We start from the raw sequence: 16,526 nt of genomic DNA, 5'->3' as shown, positions 1-16,526 counted from the left end.
CTTTTAAGGCGCCAGAAATACACGTCGGCACTGCGGCTGGAGGTACTGGACCCCCACTCACCACTACCATAGATGGTCCCTGATTGCTACCAGCTGCAGCCTCTAACGCTTCAAGCTTTTTCTCCACCCTCCTCAGCCTCTCTATAATAGGTAGTTTAAAGGACCTAATTAAATGTTCCATGTTATCCAATGAAGCAATAGTGGAAACATCCATATGGGGTGAATCATCCGGAATAACAATTGGAGTTATAATATCCATAGGTTGTACAACTGGTGCCAAGGGTAACAAGGGAGCTGAGGTTGGTATGTCGGATTGAGGAACAACAGGGTACTTAGCAGTTATAATGTTAACTTTAGAAGATTTTCCAAAGTCCGAATGGCTAATCTTTGGCTTTTGCTGTACCCCCCCTTCCGTCTTCTTTTTGCAGGTGGTGGGCCATGACTCTTAGCCTTCACAAGTTTATTCTGTTTGTTTAAAGCATGTTTAGGCTGGGCCAGAGTACGAATTGACAAGTCAGCATCAGGCAAAGACGAGCTAGGGAGAAGAATAGTATTCGCAGGCTGGTCTGTATGGCCAACTGGTGTAGGAGTACAGTCTCGTAGCAAGAGTGGAAAACTTTCCAAGCCTAAGGGATCTTCATTGGAAGGAGTACGTCCGAGTGTAAGCGTAAGGGCTTTGGGTGGAGAACCGGCAGAAACCTTGTTCTTTATGCATTCGACAGATCGACGACGCTCCGCCCTTCGATCAGCCAAAGTATTCTCTCTGTCTTGATCAATGAGAGCCTATGAAAAGTAACTATCAAGAGGTCCACTGAAACTACACCCAGCCTTCTCTAGCTGCAATTGGCCCGGACTTTGAGCCATCAGAGAGCAAATGACTATAATAGTCTGTAAGAGGAAAAGGGTAGGCCCTGCCCGGCCTCTCTCGGCCTCTGAGGGCCCGCCCTTTGCCCGGGCTTAGCCCCGTGTTTTGTCCCGCGCGCGTCCCGCTTCGTGGAGAGCCCAAACGGCTCTTGTAACCCTCAGCAGGCAAGTGGGCGTGGCCGCTGCGGGAAGAGGCTGCAGCTGGTTCAATCGCCTCGCAGTCCCGCAGTGGTAGGGAGGCGGTCAGCGGCACACCGGTGAAGCCGGTACGGCGCTTGTGATGTCCACACAGCCCCAGCAACAACACGAGCAGGGTTCCAACTCCCACGAAGGTCCAACCAGCAGGGCAGCAAACAAGTGAGTAGCACCCGCGCAGCGGGTGCTGCGAAAAGTTATACTTTCGGCAGTCAAGGGGGCGTGGCCGCTGCGGGAAGAGGCTGCAGCTGGTTCAATCGCCTCGCAGTCCCGCAGCGGTAGGGAGGCGGTCAGCGGCACACCGGTGAAGCCGGCACGGCGCTTGTGACGTCCACACAGCCCCAGCAACAACACGAGCAGGGTTCCAACTCCCAGGAAGGTCCAACCAGCAGGGCAGCAAACAAGTGAGTAGCCTTTAAATTAACCGTGATTTCATCGTCATCTGTGGTCTTGTTTATTGTAAGAATTGTAAAATAATTTGCTACTCCCACCAAATCACCTATATAAAGGGCCAAGCACATGACGATCATCCTTTGCTGTAACACAACTGCTGCCAAGTATTAGAAGTCTGTCCACATTCACTGCTCTCTGCCTCTCTGCCTCACACATTCATACTTCACCCACCTCACAACTTGTACAGATTTTATTGTTAAAGAAATCTTAAACACACACTCTTTCTCTTTCTCATATTGACACTCACCCTCACCTTCACAGTCGCCCTCACATTCACACCCACCACCACCATGGCCCCAAGGAATCAGCAAAGGTTCACAGATAAGGAGTTGCAAGTACTTGTAGATTAAATACTATAAATAGAGTAGAATCACAGTTATTTGGGAGCCAAGTCCAACAGACCCCCTTGTCCCAGAGAAATAGGATGTGGGGCAGGATAGTCAACAAGATGAACGTTCTAGCACCTTGCCTGTGCACAATGAATGATATCAGGAACATGTACTATGATGTGAGAAGTAGGGTAAAACAACTGATGGATAGAGAACACACCCAGCAGACTGGTGGTGGCCCTCCTGCACCACCCATGCACTACACTTCCTGGGAGGAGAAGGTGAGTGACAAACTTCCACCAGAGGGCATCTATGGAATACCAGAAACAACTGATTCAGGTGAGTACCTACTCAACATTCCACTAATGTTACCAATTACACATCCTCAGACAACACTGTTTAAAGGATACAGTTATACAAATAACTGGTATCATAGGTACAACATTCTAGAGTAAATTAGCATGTGTTCTGCATGCCATATTGACAAACAATATACCTACAAAGAAATAGAACATTTAGCAACTTCCAAACATCTACAAACTTCTTACAAACTCACAGCAATGCTTTGTGCTCCAAACACCAGTCACCAGCGTCAGCCATCTTGCCAGCACAGTTTCACTCACTCCAGGAAAGCTGAGTCATAGGGAGGATGGTTGGGATGGCTGGGAAGGTGGGTGTCGGCACAGGCCTTAATGGGAGTTGTAGTAACAGCTAACACCAGGCTTGGGTGTCAGACATCCTGAATGTACACTTTACTCATTGTCAGGACATCACTCTTCCTGGTGTGCTGACAAGATAGCTGATACTAGTGACTGGTGTATGGAGTAAAAGGCGATGATGGGAGTTGACGTCAATTCTGACAACACGCACCAGGCTGGGAAGGTGTTTTTAGGACAGGGCCTGATGGGACATGGAATCAGTGCAAACGATACTCATTCCAAACTGCACAACAAGACCATCTTGAACTATGCTTATCTGAGAGTGAGTGGAAACGTACTAGCAAGATGGCTCACACTGGGAACTGGTGTGTTGAAAACAAACCACTAATGATATTTGTGCTTAACTCAGACACCAGGTACAAGTGTCACACATCCTGATAATGCATCTCCAACACTATCATGAAACCATACTGCTAGTTTTCTTATGTTTGAAAGAGCGTGTGTAGGACAAAGCCTGATTGGAGTTGGAGTAAAGGCAAACACTCCTCCAAACACCTATCCCAAAAACTTCATCAGGGCCTACGGCTACCTGACTGTGAATGGACATTCACTACCAAGATGGCTGACACTGTTGCATGGTGTTTGGGGCACAAGGGCTTGTTGGGATTTGGATTCAATTTGAACACCATGCACCAGTGCCAGATTCCTTGCTTGTACACTTACCCTCACTGCCAGTTACCCATAGTCTCAGAGGATTTAGCGCGGCTGGGTGGGGGAGGAGTATTTATAATTGCTCCAACTCACATAAGACCCTGTCCAACACACACCTACCCACCCAAAACAAAAAGCACAACAGGAACTAAGCTAACCCACAGTGTCTCAAAATGTACTAACTGAATGCATGACACTGGACACTTGTCTCTGACTTTTAGTCAACTATAAACAGGTCATTGTGCTACAAACTCCATGCACCAGTGACAGCCAGCTATGTCAGTAAGTATCCACTCACTCGTAGGAAACCATGGTTACCAGGGATGCTGTTGTGCGCAGTGGAAAGAGTGTGTATAGTGCAGGGCCTGATGGGAGATGTGGACTTTGCCAACACTCCTTCTCCCACCCAGCACTATTTCCCCACCATGAAGCATGCTTACCTGACAGTGAGTGCAAATGTAACAATAAAATGCCTGAGAGTGGGGACTGGTATGTGGCCATGAGTTTAGTTATTGTAAAGTCAGTCACCAGAGCTCAGTGTCAGGCATTCTGCGGGCACATTCAGGCACACTTTGAGATATGCCTAGGTTCTGTTGGGCTGTTGGCGCTGAGTTGGAAAGTGTATGTAGGGCAGGGCTTGGTGGGAGACAGAGCCATTGAAAGCACTCCTCATTCAACACAAACTAAACAGCTCATCTGGGATTATGGCTACATGACTGTGATGGGATGTGTACTAGCAAGATGGCTGACACTGGGGACTGATATCTGAACCTATCACAACTACCACAATTGCAAAATTAGAGCACAAGCACATAAACTACACTTCATCAAAATTCAGGGACACAAAAATGGCAGAAAGCTGAGTGTGAGAACTCATCTGACAATGGAGTCAATATTAAAACATATCATCTGTGTACGTACTAAGGTAAGCAGTCACAACTTAGGGAACTCACACACATTCTCATGTGTAGAATTAGATGAGTACAATAATCACCCCACTCAAACCATTCTAAAGAATATCAGGGAAGATCAACAGACTGTGAGTGTGCAGGAAGCCACATCAATGTGGCTGCTAAAGATATGCACTAAGATAAGTACACTGGCCACACAAATACATATACTGGGAGAGAAAAAGTATGTATGTTTTTGTGAATTCAAAGATGTGGACAACAACAACCTTTCTGTGCCATTTACAGGGTGTCAAAAACCAGTAAATGTCTTTGGTCATGTAATGTAAACAAAACACAACATGCCCATAGATACACATAGCTGGACATGCTAATTCATCCCCATCTTGTACGAATGTCTATGTACCCCCCAAACATAGTCCTGCATCATGGATCAGTTCAATCTATGTACAGTAACTCATTATTCTCTTCAGCAGCCTGTGCCATGGGTATGATTTGTGGGGCAGTGGGTATTCACATTAATCATTCTGTCTTTCATGTTCCCACAGGGTGAGCTGAGAATACAACTGAAAGCAACCAGGACAGCCAGTCCCAGACTCTGCTCGACCGAGAGCTCTCCCGAGTTGAGGTCTCTCAGCCATCTTCGGACGCCGAGGAATGGCCTGGCCCATCAGATGCGGATTCCTCCACAGCACCAGCGGTGACTACCTCAGGATCCTCTGCAACCACTCCTGTATCAGATGACAACACCTAGCTGACCCCTACGCTCACGGACACAGCATCCCAACCAACTACTGACAGCTCAGCAACACATGAAACTCTGGTATTGGTAGACAACACCATCCCTGTCAACGAGGAAGGAGGCTCAGGGTTGACTGGGCCAACGCCAACTGTGCCTGCTCAGGTGGGAAGGGGTGGTGGGAGCGGACGTGGGGATCTGCACCATCATGCAGCTTGTGCTGCTTATGAAGAGCACCCACACCTATCCTGAATCCTCAATGCATATAAGGGTTGCACCGGAGATTTAGGCCTGGGTGTTGGGATACTCAGAACCATGCATGACCACCAGCAGGCAGCCCACTATGCAAAAACAGACATGTACATAACCAAAATTGATAAACTGACTGCGGTGCACAGGAACATTCTCACCTGCCTCTGCCAGGTTGCCACCAACATGTCCACACCTCCCTGTGCGCCCACAACATTCAGTGCATTAATATATGCACCAGCCACAGGGAGGGATGTGGACTCTGGCAGAGAGCCCCCTGCACTGCTGCTGCCTGCACATAAGGGTCCCCCTGCAAAACATCAAATGGTCATACAAAGAACAATCCTTGGGTGACTGATGTCTATGCATCACCCCCAGGAAGTGACAACCTGCTCCTGATATCTTCCATTGTCTGCCAAGCGTTCACTTTGTTTACTGTCATTGAACTGTCCCACACTGGCTGGAGGGTCCAAGTTGGACTAAGGACTCAAATAACTGAGGATCAACTTTGGAATAAATAATCTACAAACTCTACCAACTCCTCTCTGCACTTTGTTTTGTATTTCTTTGAGCACTCAACCATGTTGTGGAATGATTTCATCATGCCATGCACAAAAATAAATCGCTTTGCACACTATACTAGTTCATGTTGTGACCTTGAATCACAATTGTACACATTGAAATGACACACAAATTCCCAAAGAAGACAGTGTCAGTAACATTGGTAACAAATCACTTCATAAATGTTATCACTGCCTTGTAAGTGAATTTACCTTGTTGCAGCATGATAGAAAGACACAACCAGGTTATCACTCAATCTGTAGGACATGTTGCAGACTCAATGGAAGTCTATCGCCTAAAAAACTAGCACCTTTTGCAAGCACAATCTACAATCATTGTCAGCACAACTGTTCATCATGGAACATGTTTAGGTTTGTAACTAATATTTTGATTTCTTAAAACAGACACCGCACACCTCAACGTGGAGCACTGGTTTATTCTCCATATACCACGTGAAGCCTTCACACAAAATAATATTGCATCACACTGTGTCAAAAAGCTGAAAAGAACAAAAGATGACCATCAGGTCTGAAGTATGTGCATGCCAGGGAATTCAAATGACGTTCAATGTTGGAATATGTCACTACATCATGGGTCTGGGAGGTCACACGTCTGCAGAAGACAAGGCAAAGTAACCTGGTAAGGAGAAACATAGAGCAGAGTCAGGAAATCATGAATAAGTTGGCCACATTTACAAGGGATTTTCCTCAAATTCAGAAATGTGTCAGTGTGAACACTTGCTAGGATTCATGTTAGCACTGTACCTTCTAACATACAACATTATTGAACCATTACATTTGAAAAATTAATGTTAATTATCATACACTCACAGGCATACATACACATTGTATACCAGCAACACAAAAGCAAAAAATGGGGCTATTTCACCTCCTCTCATTGCATATTTACACTCATGTGAAAAAGTTGTGGATGAGTTTTTGTTGCACATCTAAGCCCTCCTCCTCATCACCACTGGCAACATGTCTCAGTCCTGGATCCTCCCTCGCTGGCGGATGCTGGTCTCTGTCAACCTGTACCAGAGGTATTTCTTTCCTTATAGCCAGGATGTGATCCTTTTACACACCTTCAATGGTGCATATGGTAGGGTTCCTCCTGTACGATCCAGGCAGCGGAATCGTGTCTTTAGTAGGCCAAAAGTCTGCTCCACAACTCGCCTGGTCCTTCAATGGGCCTCATTAAACCGAACCTCTGCAGGCATGACAGGGTTATGAAGTGGGGTCACCAACCAAGTCTGGTTGGGATATCCAGAGCCTTCTACATTGAACACAGAAAAGACTTCAGTTGTCTGACAACAGAGCACTATCTTACATACAAACAACACATCACAACATAAATATGCATCACCTACCAACAGCCAGGCACGCTCAGGTTGCAGCTGCCACATCAAATGGGAGATGACACTGTTCCTCGTGATGTCCGTGTCATGTACCGAGCCAAAGAAACGTACGCAGATGTGGGGTATCATCATGCCAGCCAGACATATCACCTGCACATCGATCGAATGGTAGTGATTGTGGTTGCAGTATGTCTGCTCATTTGCTTGTGGTGGTATAAAAGCAACGTGTGTCCCTTCAATCTAGCCAATGACATGTGGTACCCTTCCCAAAGCACAAAATTCTCCCTTGATGTCCATCAACTCTCCATGTTTCAGAAACTGAATGTACTGGTCAAGGTACTGTAGCAATGCCTTCAACATATAACAAAGGACATGGCTAAACATAGTTTGGGACATGCCCCCAGATGTTGCCATTGTGAATTGTAATGACCCCACGCTAAGAAATGGTGGGCTGCCATCACCTTCACCTTGGGGGCCAGCGCAAGAAGATATGTGTGTCGAGGCTGCAAATGCGTTGCCAACTGCTCTGACAACTCATCAATAATTAGCCTGGCGAAACGATATCTTCTGATAGTATCCTGTTCTTCCATGGTATGGAGGTCGGGAAAGTGCCAGTAGACTCGAGGACGTCTCAGATACCTATGTGTAGGGTGTAAACAGAGTTGGTGTCACTTTACAATGTTCAAAGCAATAAGCATTGAGACAAACGGAACATGAATTGTGAAAACAAATAAAGGTACAGAACATTGGAAATTCACATTTCAAAGGCTGACCCTTGTTCCATATCACAGCATTAGTATTCTTCTCAGACATTTTACCAAGGGATCGAGACGCAGCAATTAAAGTGCTGTACTGTAAAAAGCCTCTACTGTCTGTCACCATTAATGTGATCAAGCATACTCCACAACTCCACACCAAATTGGCCAAGACATATTTTTGATACAATAATTACATGGTTTGTAGGTACCCACAATGGTACACAGACAAAATATCGAAAATAAAATATCGGAAAGACAAAATATCGAAGTTAAAATATCGAAGGTAAAAAATATTGGGAAGCAAATATATCGGATACAAAAATATCGTAATAGGTAAGTAAGTAGAAATATCGAAAAAAATAATATCGTATGACAAAATATCGACAATACAAAATATCGTGTAGTAATGGAAAAAATAAATAGTGTAGGAAAAAATATAATAATTGTAAATAAAAATTTGATACAAAGGTCTATATTAAAAAATTACAATATATTTAATATAAAAATATTTTTAAAAAACATATATAGTTTTAGGAGCGGGTTATTGGGTTTATAGGGGATAAGGGTGGGAAGTAATTTAAAAATAATTAATAAATTAATATATATTTGTAATTTTTTTTATTAATAATTAATTGGTAAATAATTAATATTAATTAGTTAATTAATCAATATAATTTTGTACATTATTTTATATAATAAATAATTGGTAATTAATGAATATTAATTAGTTAATTAATTAATATAATATCGTACATAATTGTACAAAATTAATAATTGGTAATTAATTATTATTAATTAGTTAATTAATTAATATAATTTTGGACATAATTTTAAATAATACATAATTGGTAATTAAATAATAATAATTAATTGGTAATTAATTAATATTAACTAGTTAATTAATTAATATAATTTTGTATATATTTTTAAATAATAAATAATTGTTAATTAATTATTATTAATTAGCTAATTAATTAATATCATTTTTTACATATTTTTAAATAATAATTATTTGGTAATTAATTAATATTAATTAGTTAATTATATTAATTAGCTTCATTTAGTTTAATATATATTTTTTACTTCTTGTAAATTAATTTGGAAAAAATAATATTAATAATTAAATTTATTTCTTTACAGCTAATGTGCTAATATATTAACTTTATTGTTATTGTTAATTAATAAATAATTTGTAATTACATATTAATAATTATTTTTGGGTAAAGGAGTATTGTTAGAGTTCAGGGTCAGTTTTCAGTTCTTGGTTAAAGGGGTATTTTTAGGGTTCATGGTCAGTTTTCAGTTTTTGGGTAAAGGGGTATTTCTTGGGTTCAGGGTCAGTTTTCAGTTTTTGGGTAAAGGGGTATTTTTAGGGTTCATTGTCAGTTTTCAGTTTTTGGGTAAAGGGGTATTTCTTGGGTTCAGGGTTAGTTTTCAGTTTTTGGCTAAAGGGGTATTTTTAGGGTTCAGGGTCAGTTTTCAGTTTTTGGGTAAAGGGGTATTTTTTGGGTTCAGGGTCAGTTTTTAGTTTTTGGGTAAAGGGGTATTTTTAGGGGTCAGGGTCCGTTTTCAGTTTTTGGGTAAAGGGGTATTTCTTGGGTTCAGGGTCAGTTTTCAGTTTTTGGGTAAAGGGGTATTTCTTGGGTTCAGGGTCAGTTTTCAGTTTTTGGGTAAAGGGGTATTTCTTGGGTTCAGGGTCAGTTTTCAGTTTTTGGGTAAAGGGGTATTTCTTGGGTTCAGGGTCAGTTTTCAGTTTTTGGCTAAAGGGGTATTTTTAGGGTTCAGGGTCAGTTTTCAGTTTTTGGGTAAAGGGGTATTTTTTGGGTTCAGGGTCAGTTTTAGTTTTTGGGTAAAGGGGTATTTTTAGGGGTCAGGGTCCGTTTTCAGTTTTTGGGTAAAGGGGTATTTCTTGGGTTCAGGGTCAGTTTTCAGTTTTTGGGTAAAGGGGTATTTTTAGGGTTCAGGGTCAGTTTTCAGTTTTTGGGTAAAGGGGTATTTCTTGGGTTCAGGGTCAGTTTTCAGTTTTTGGGTAAAGGGGTATTTTTAGGGTTCAGGGTCAGTTTTCAGTTTTTGGGTAAAGGGGTATTTTTTGGGTTCAGGGTCAGTTTTTAGTTTTTGGGTAAAGGGGTATTTTTAGGGGTCAGGGTCCGTTTTCAGTTTTTGGGTAAAGGGGTATTTTTTGGGTTCAGGGTCAGTTTTCAATTTTTGGGTTAAGGGGTATTTTTAGGGTTCAGGGTCAGTTTTGGGTTTTTGGGTAAAGGGGTATTTTTAGGGTTCAGGGTCAGTTTTCAGTTTTTGGGTAAAGGGGTATTTGTAGGGTTCAGGGTCAGTTTTGGGGTTTTGGGTAAAGGGGTATTTTTAGGGTTCAGGGTCAGTTTTCAGTTTTTGGGTAAAGGGGTATTTTTTGGGTTCAGGGTCAGTTTTAATTTAATGTACGCTGGATTTGGTATAGTAATAATTAAATTATTAGAGACCAACATATACTCACATTTAATATACAGTGCAAAATTTCTGATAAGATTGTTACAATATAGTAAGATAATGATACAAATAGTTCAACATGATTGTAGAAACATTATTTTTATTTATGTTTCACAAATAAAATGTTATTTCATTACAAAAATCTTTTTATTACATTTGATTTTATAAACATATTTTATAAACACAATGATAAGCAACTATACAGAAGCATTATTATTTTCATACTTTTTGTACAAAAATTTATATTATTTATTATCTCTTTTACATATTGTAATTTCATAAAGAAATGTAGAAATAACAAAAGTATTTTTTACACTTTATTTCAATACATAAAATATTTATTATGTAAGTCACATATTTTTAACACATTTTTCTATTAATATAATTTTTGACAATGTAGTTATATTTCTAGACATTGTTAATATAAATATTATTCTTTTCATAATATGTATTTATTACATTCATTTACATATTTGTTAATCAAATCATTGTAGGATTAAAGTAAATATTTCTTTACAATAATAGAAACTTAATGTTCATTTTTGCATATTTAGTGAAGTATATATATTATATTTTATACTTGGGACTATTTTATTGCATTTGGGTGCTTTATTTTGTAACCGGGTTAGGTCGTTTTGGGTTATTTGGAAGAAGGGCTGATCGCGGTTGGGAGACACTTCACGTCGCTTCAGGTAAGGTTTATTTTATATGTTTTATGTGTATTTTAATGATGTTTTGAGATTAGTGACCTTATATTTTGTGTTGTTGAATGTGAGGGAGGTATGTTTTAGATTTTGAAAACAGATAATTACTTATGGTCTATACACGTAGTGTTAGTTAGTTAACTCATTATATATAGAGTGAATTTTAGTCTTTTACGGTATATCTACAAGTGAAATCATCTATTTTAATATGTTTGTACCTAATTACTAGCTAATTAATGTGGGTGGGAATGTCTGTTTTCTATGTTTTTGTCATAGGTGTACGCTACATCGGAAGTTCCGTTTTTTTTTAAAGGAAGTGTTTGTTTGTTTAATTCAACACTGCTTTACAAACACTTCTTTACATTTTTCGGTTTTGCTGGAGCAATTCTTTCTATTTTTCAAATTTTTCGGGTTTTTTATGCTTGTTCGATGGCTCTGGATAACGTGGATGTCTTAATTTTGGAACAGTTGTATTTTTACATTTTTTTGGGGTTAATTTGGCACTACCTGGATTACTTTGGTGGACAAGGAGGTTATTGGATTGACAACATGATTGGTAAGTCCCTGCTTTCTTATTTTGTGTGGGTGGGTAATGTTATTTCTATTATGGAATAGTTTTTACTTGTTATTTAGTTTTAATGTGTGCATATATTATAATAATATCTCTATATATTGCATACATTAAATACTTTAGAAGCTCACGTTACATATTTTTCCATACTTAGGTGATACTTTTAGTGTTTTATAACATTTTGGGAATTAATTAGAGTAGTGTTTTGGCAATGATATTTAGGTATTCTATGCCTTTTGTACTAGGGTAAAGTTTAACTTGTTCTTCCAGGTACTTGTGCATTTGTTTATTTTGCTTTGATGTTTTAGGGACAAGTTCAGTTACAGATTGGTCCATTCTAAATTCCTGGTAGCTCTGTTCTTTCTGTAGGCATTTAATGAAATGTTCTAGAGTAGGTTTGGTTCTGCCAGTTGATTGTACAAATGCATTGTGCCAACCTTCCACTGCATTGTTAGTTTTAGAATCTCCGTTAAGGGTACTTCTGTAAACGTTCCACCAGGGTATGAGGAATTTGGGATTTCGTCTGTGGCCAGATCTGTGGAGTCTGCCTACCCAGGTGTCTTCAAAGTAGTCGAGAAATGGACTTAATTTAGCTTCATTTTGTTTGTAGAAGGGGCTGTCTATAAGAATGTTGTAGTGTTCAGCTACGTCTGTTTCAGGTACATAAGCAAGTGCAATGAGTTTTTTAATTTGGAAAGCAAAAGATGAGTTTGTAGCATATTCGACACTTAGGGTAGTTTTTTGAAGGTGTCTCCATAAACACTGGTTTAAATGATAATAGCAGCCTTGAATGCAGGTATGGGGGTGGATTTTTATGATAGTTGAGAGCATTGCTTGCTCAAAATCAAGAATGATACTTTCAGGAGAAAAATCATTAGTTTTTTGTTTAATTATATTTATTAATTCCATATATGTGGAATTATTTTTGTTTGGTAATAGTGCATATAGCAAAGGTATGTTGCAGTTGTGGTAGAGGCCATGTATTGTGTATAATTGGAAGAATGGTTTGGGACAGATGTTAAATGTTCCATCCATCATCCAATATTGGCTTTGCTGCAGTTTAACTAAATTCATACTGGTACCAAAAATTATAAGCCTTTTGTCATTGTTTTCGTTGTCGTAAACTATAAATGGTTGTTTATTTAAAGTTATTATTTGGTTAGCAGTTAAATTTATATCCTGATATGTTCTGGGAGATGGTTTTGTAGAAGTAGTAGCTTTTTTAGTTCGTGCTATAGTTCTTTTTAAGGAGAGGATATTTGGCATTTGAGTTATGGCAGTTTTTGGGATTTTAGGAATGGCTTCTTTTAAAATGACATTTGTTTGCTTTTGGGAACCTGTACTAGCTTCTTTTATATTTTCCAAAGCTGTTCTAACTTCTATTTCAGTAACATTAGGTGGATGATTGTGTTCCCTAGTATACAGTACTGTAGCTTCTTTAGTTGTTGCTCTGCCATAGCACTTGTTAGAATAATATTTACAATATTTCCAATTAACTTGCATGCCATATTGCTTTTCTTGTGTATAAGTGTAACCCATGTAGCATAGTAATAGTTTTCCTTTCTGGCTGGTCACAAATTCAGCTCCTTCGGTCATTTTGTACTTTGTATATCTATAAAATGTATATATAATAGTTAATGCCAAATTAAATGTGATAAATAATCTATGTTAGTGATAAGTAGGAATGTTTATACTTACGTGTTTTTGAATTTACAGCAAAATTAGGAGCTGCTTGCTTCTTTCGTTGGGGATAATTGTTTGTGATGTTGTTGTAGCTGTTATGAAAAACATGAAAGTAGTATATCATTAATTAATGTTTCGGTACATTTGCAATGTTAGAGCTCATTTCTACTACAAAAGTGTATCTTCATGATTCACATTGTGAAGATACTTACATATTTTTTTAGGTTGGTCTTTGCCAGTATAGTTGTTTCTTCAGCTTCTGGAGAGTAGTTTGTAGTGTTATCTTAAATAAAAAAGGAACATATTTATTAGAATAATCACCATGTTGGTATGTTTTTTAATAGATTATCTGGTAATTATGTTCTTTAATATACTTACTTTGTGATTATTATCTGTATTATTCAGAATGTGGAGTTCTGTATTATGTCTGTATATCTATTCGTTGTGTTTGCTCTGTAAATAAACAATATATAATAGAACATAATTAGAACAGTTCTAAATGTTTGTATTGTTTTTCCACATTTATTTCAGTTGCATAATACTTACGTAGTAAAATGTATTGGAGAAATAGTACTGATGTCCTTAGTTCATTAGTAGTGCAGTTTTCAGTAGTAGAATCTACAGAAAAAAAGAAATATGTGGGGCAAAAGTCATTTTTTCTGTGTGTTTAGATTTATGTGCACATAATGAATCAATGTGAAATTACTTACATAGTTATTAGAATCTGTATTCCTAGGGTTTGTTCACAGTTATTTTGAGTAGAATATTCAGTACTCGTTGTATCTAAAAAAAATAGTTTCATATAATTATTTAGCATGTTAAGTAGTATGAATTGCAAAGGGGCACTGGGTATTTAGCAGGTAAGTAAGTAGTATTAGAAAATAATGCACTTTCTATTTTATTTACTTACTTAGAAGATGTGATAGTAGGTTGATAGTCTGGTTCTTCTAGTTGTTGTGCAGCAATTCGGATAGAGATGAATCTCCTTCAGTGACTTTTGGCAAGTAGTTTGTGCTTAGATTTTAATTGTTTATATAGGGGAGTGTCAGTAGTAATTACTTTGCTATTGGTTCATTTAAAAAATTAGGTTTGTGATTGGTTAGTTAGTATATTTGAATTTCAGTTGTGATTAGTTTGTAATAGAAGTGAAAAACAAAAACAAATTATAAAATTATACAAAGTAGTATAGAATATTTTTATATGTGTAGGTGATATAATTATACCAATAGAATATTTTTGACTAATTAATAGTGTGTCTATAGTATTAATTTAAGTATTGTGTGTTTATTTAGATGTGAAAACATATAAAACGTTAATTAATTATGCAAACAGATGCATATAAAAAGTCGATATAGCTGATAATCCGATATTGAAGTGCACGATATTTTTGATGTCGATATTATAGTTAATGTCATTATTTTTTGGAGATAGCGATATTTTTGTTTTCCGATGTTAATGTAGTCGATATAAAAGTAAACGATGTTTTTGTATATCGATATTAAAAAATCGATATTTGTGTATATATCTAGTTAAGTATAGTAACCCAATATTTTTGATTTCGATATTTTTGCTCCGATATTTTTGTACGTCGATATTGTGAATCTCGATATTTTGTCAGACATTCACCCACAATTGGATCATGAAATGCCATATATGTGGTACACATGACACACACAGCCTCTCACAATGAGAATCATGCACACCACTATCACAGGGTGGACACTGTCATGTTGTCATGTTTGCTGCCAAACACATACAATCACATACACAGAACAGGAACAATGTAGGTGTTGCATAATTTATCCCATCATCCACTTATGTCTATGACACAAATATACACTATTAAATCAAATACCAAAGCTGATGCGACTGATTAATGTCACAGTCTAATCATTCAAATATTAATCCTTTCTACATGATTTCACCCATCCAACATTCACAGTCAGGAATCTCACAGAATGCACATTGGGTCATACAGTCCCGAAAGCAGTGAACATGTAAAGACAACACAAGTGTACACCCCAAAACTCATTAGCAGTGTGATCAAGCCTAGCAGGTTAACCCCTTGTGTGCGTGTGACAACCGGGAGTCATCACGCGTCACAATGGGCGTGTGCGGAGGACAGCCCCCGGCCATCTGGATCCCCGCCCACTAATAAAACCTCCCACACAGTGCGGAAATTTCACGTGCGCGGAAGGGGTTGAAAGGAATAGATTAGTCATAATTGTGGTATTAGTCTCAAACAAAGTGTGTCATGTGCCCTCAAGGTTAGCTCCTCTTGGGAGTGAGAGATATTTATTCAAATGTCAATCTCATCATGACATTTTTTGTTACACACATGTAATGCACAAAAATAAATCAAATACAGGAGTGTCCTATTGAAAGGACATGGTAGCCGCATCCTAACCAATTCTGACTGAGCCATAGGCTGCAAGCTATAATGCTAATCAACACAGGTGAGTATTCGAAGGACACAGTAGCTGCATCCGAACCAATTCGGTCACAGTCATTGGCTGTTGGTTGTTATGGTGAAAGACACGGGTGAGTATTCAAAGGACTCAGTAGCCGCAAACGAACCGATTCAGTCACAGTTATTGGCTGCTGATTGTTATGGTGACCTACCCTTTTTTCCTTCTGCCACTGTACAGCCAGCTCTATGGCAAAACAGAAGAGCAGGTGAGTGATGACTACACAGCATTTTCTTTGGACGTGTGCAATCACCATGCAATACTACCATTAGGAATCTAATTGGCAAGCATATAAAATGTTATCTGTAACTTTAAAAGTGTGTTGAAAACTGTTCTGGGTGACTCTGGTTGAGTCTGGTTGCCCACTGAATTGGGGGGGAGACTTAAGAGGGAGGGGGGTTGGGTGGACAGGGGTGGGTAAGGGCAAGGGTGGGGCACCTTGGGGGGTGAAAATAAAAAAAGAAAAAAAAGAACCAGTTTTTTCTGCAGAGGAAATTTGTAAAAAGAGATTGAACAGCATATTAGCTGAATTAGAATATTATTCGCTTGAGGCACTGCGACAATCTTTCTCTATTAATAATGGGTAGATTAAAAATCCAGACTTGGAATGTCGGAGGTTTATTAACTGGAGATAAACGAAGACGAATGACTGAATTACTCAAACTGGCTCCAGTAGACATACTTTGTCTTCAAGAAACGCATTTGCCATGGGACAAAAAATCATGGTTGAATATTAATGGGTATAATTTATTGGCGGTCTCCACACAGACTTCAAATATAAGGGGGGTGGCAATACTTGGAAAAAAAAATTTGGGGTTAAGTGTGCGACATCTATC

Source organism: Lissotriton helveticus, chromosome 8 (assembly GCF_964261635.1).
Source record: "Lissotriton helveticus chromosome 8, aLisHel1.1, whole genome shotgun sequence".
In the NCBI taxonomy this organism is placed as follows: domain Eukaryota; kingdom Metazoa; phylum Chordata; class Amphibia; order Caudata; family Salamandridae; genus Lissotriton; species Lissotriton helveticus.
The sequence above is the reverse complement of the archived record's forward strand: the minus strand, read 5'-3'. Positions refer to the sequence as shown.